Genomic DNA, 3978 nt, shown 5'->3' with positions numbered 1-3978 from the left:
TAATACTACAATAACAATCATCATCCTGTCTGTGACTCTGTCACCACCACCAGGACTAATGCTCCCTTCGTCCCAAATTATATGTCGTTATTTGATCGGATACGATATTTAAGAAATAAGGATTGACTTTGTTAAAGTTACAAAATTACCTATCTTAAAAAAGAAGAGAAAATGGCCAAAAGACCGTCCAAGTTTTACCTCAAATTCCAACTACACACTTAATCTTCACGAAAGTCCTATCACCCCCCTCTGATCAGCATTTTCATGTATTTATTACCCCCCAAATGCTGAGCTGGTAACATAAATCAACTCATAATTCCTTCGTATTTACATGCACAGGTCCCACGTCTTCCAGGTCATTTCCCTCCTAAAACATAAATGGACCCATTATCACCCTTTCAACTTTCTCTTTCTTCTCTCCACTCTCTTTTCTCTCTTCTTTTCTTCCCTTGACGAATTTTCTCCCACCTTTACATATGAATTTAGCCATTTTAGTTTGTGAATCTTCTGTTACTGATAAAGTTTTGTGAATCTTCTGTCATCGATTGCAGCATTAACTTAGTAGAGGTAGTCATTTTTTCCCTAAACTATTGTCATTATTAATTATGGTTTGCCCTAAGCATATGGTGACTGTGACTGCTTAGGATGTGAAAATTAAGTTGTGTTTGAATTGAGAGACTATATAAGAAAATTAGGATATAGCACAACATACACCTTTAGTATTAAACCGCCTAACAGTAGCATTTTGGTAGATGTGGATAATAATATGGATATTTTTGAAATGATATGTTCCTTGGAAAATGGAGATGAAGTAGATGTATTTGTCAAGCATTTAGTGGATAAACCAATTGTTGTGGATCCCCCAATATTCTTAGAAAATGGAAGGCTTAAAATATGAAGGAATCTGGTGCATCTTTTGATAATAGGCTTAACTTTATGGTAGGTGTGGACCATATAAATGAGGAGAACCTTTTTACTTCTTTTTCAACTTCACCCCTTGCACTACCACACCTTATTTCACTACTGCAGATAGTGCTACTGCATATAGTGCTTCAGTACCTACTGCTGCACCTAATGTGCCTACATCTACTACTGCACCTAGTGTTGCTACATCTACTGTTGCTCCACCTAGTGCTGCTGCAGCTAGTGTTGCTTCACCTAGTACTGCTGCAACTAGTGTTGCTGCAGGTAGTGCTGCTGCAGTTTATGATATAAATATTAGTCCTGCTGGAAGTAATTTCTTAGAAGAAGAAGTAGAGGGTTCTGATTATTCTGTTGAGGATAGTGTTGAATCAGAAGGAGAATTAGTTGGAGATGATGATGATGAAGAATATGATAGTGATGTACATGAGGAGGTTAGGGAGTTGAGAGATGAAAATAGAAAGTTTCAAAGGAGGAAAATAAAAGAGAGAGTACCAGCTGACAATGCAGAGGTACTAGTAGGTGAAGCAAGACCAGATCTAGGGTTTGATGACACTGAAACAGATAAAGTAAGTCATGAAAGAAGGCTGAGTGGTGATGAGCCTTACTTTGCAAGTTCTGATGAGGTAGTTTTGAGTTACATGAAGATGATTATTGTGGTGATGAAGAACATGATGTGCTTGCATCTGGTAGGGCAAGATCTATTAAGTTGTCAAGACAAAAAAGGCCAACAGCTCAAAAAATCATTTATGACCTAACTGCAAAGAAAGTTGTTTGACAATTGGGTATGTTGTTTAAAGATGTGAATGAATTTATAATAGCTGTGACTAAATATACAATAAGAAAGAGGATTTCTGTGGAGAAGTGGGTGAATAAATCAAAAAAGGTTAGAGTTAGATGCAAGGATAGTTTTCCATGGCTTTTGTATGCAGGTCTTGACAACATCATAAATGACTTTATCATAAAAATTTATATTCCAAAACATATTTGCAACAAAACAACCAGAAATTATTTGTTCAATGCAAAATTTTTAGTTGAAACCTTCAGAGAGAGAATAATTGAGGAGCTAAATATAAGGGTATTCAATTTGCAAGAGTTGATAAGAAAAAAATTCAAACTGTATGTTGGTAAAACTATTGTGAGAAGAGCAAGAACTAAAGTATTGAAAGATATCATGGGTGATCATGCCGTGAAATTTGGAAGAATTCTTGACTACAAAGATGAGCTACTGACGATAAATCCAGGGACAAGTTGTGTTGTTAAACTTGGTGAGGCTAATGAAGAAGGTAAACCAAAATTTTTGAGTTTCTACATCTGTTTTGATGCTTTGAAGAAGGCATGGGTACATTGTAGGAAGTGTATAGGTTTAGATGGTTGTTTTCTTAAAGGAGTTTGTAAAAGGCAATTGTTAGTTACTGTTGGAAAAGATGATAATAACCAGATGCTGCCACTTGCTTGGGCAGTAGTTGAAAAGGAAAACACAAATACTTGGAATTGGTTTGTTAGGTGCATAAAGGATGACTTAGGACTTGGAGAAGGAGAAGGTCTCACATTGATTACAGATATGCAGAAGGTATGTATTTTGTATTATGTATACTTATTTTTCCAATTTAGCCAAGAAAATGTAATTATGTAGTAATTTTACCTTGTTTTATTGCATGTTTTGTATTGTAGGAACTGTTTACTGCAATTGAGCAGGTGTTACCTCCATCTGAGCATAGTAGATGTGCAAGACACATCTTAGCTAATTGGCTATGGAATGAAGAAGTCTTCAAAGAAGACAACAATTTTGGAGAATAGCCAAAAGTACATTTGAGTCTCAATTAAGAAAAAACATACAGAAGATGAAGTTGCTTGGTCCTGCAAAAATGATTGATGACTTAATGTACTTCAACATTAATTAGTGGTGCAAATTTTACTTCAACACTGAAGTGAAATGTGATTCTGTGGATAATAACATGTAAGTCTCTTACTTTGTTATATCATTTATAAATTATAAGTCATTGATATATGTTGATTCTTAAACTTTTTTATCTTTCCCTGTAGCCTAGCATGCCTAGCAGTAAGATATACTCTACTGGTCAAGCAAAGGTAGCAAGATCAACTGATGTAACTGGTGACATTGGTTATACATTAAGTAGTACCAGTAAATTAAAATGGAATGACAAATCAGCAATCTCAACAAGAAAACTACAAGAACTTAAAGAGAATAGAAGAAAGAAGAAAGTGGGAACTAGTTCAAACCATCTAAGTCAAAATACCGCTTCTTCACAGTCCAACATACCATGAAAATTGTAGTGCTATTGATGTATTTTAATCACTGTTTTAAGTTAGTTCAGTTGACATGAAAACAATTTAAGCACTGTATTTTGTTGACTAATGTTGCCTAATGGTTAGGCATTATGAATGTGAATATATTTTGGTATAAATGATGATGTGTGAAATTGAAATATTTTGTTGATAAATATTGTCATTAGACATTATTGTTGTGTTGTTTAAATAGTGGTGATGTTGCTATAATGTTAACACAACATTACCATTACACTATCTAAGCGTAAAGAAAAACATAGCATTAGAACAGTGCTTTGCCTAAATAACATTATCATTATACCAGTTTGTATGTTTAAATGATATCAACACAATACACAATTTTGCAAGTGTAAACAATAACATTGCAACAACACAAGCCACAACAAGTGTAAATAATAACATAACAACAATACAGGACACAATTTTGTAACTGTAAACCACAACATAGCAGCGACACAAGACATGATTTTGTAAGTGCAAATAATAACTTAGCAGCAGCACAACAAACATCAGAAGTACGACTACACAAAAACAAATATATGAAGTACTATTAGGCAAAAGACAACATAGCATAATCTGATATATTTAAAGAGAGGTATACAAAATTTATACTATATTAGACTAGATCTAGCAACTGCTTTCAGTCTATTTGTTGGTTATGAACATAACAACAACAAAAATCAAAATACATAAAAAAAATTTCTTATTGAACCTACACTATCTCCATCTTTCATTGCGCATCTTCTC

General features: G+C 34.0%; 1 protein-coding gene across 2 annotated transcripts in view; it reads right to left on the bottom strand.

The window, feature by feature from the left end:
* Nucleotides 1-3759: 3759 nt before the first annotated feature.
* The window catches only part of LOC107877103 (auxin-induced protein 10A5), a 5443-nt gene continuing 5224 nt past the window's right edge, over nt 3760-3978 (bottom strand). For both annotated transcript variants that reach the window (XM_047393506.1, XM_047393507.1), the window contains one exon: nt 3760-3943. The gene's annotated coding sequence lies outside the window, so the exon portion shown is untranslated. The remainder of the gene's footprint in view (nt 3944-3978) is intronic.

The sequence above is a fragment of the Capsicum annuum genome, chromosome 7, assembly GCF_002878395.1.
Source record: "Capsicum annuum cultivar UCD-10X-F1 chromosome 7, UCD10Xv1.1, whole genome shotgun sequence".
Classification (NCBI taxonomy): Eukaryota; Viridiplantae; Streptophyta; class Magnoliopsida; order Solanales; family Solanaceae; genus Capsicum; species Capsicum annuum.
Note: the sequence above shows the minus strand (reverse complement) of the source record. Positions and strands in the feature narration are given on the sequence as shown.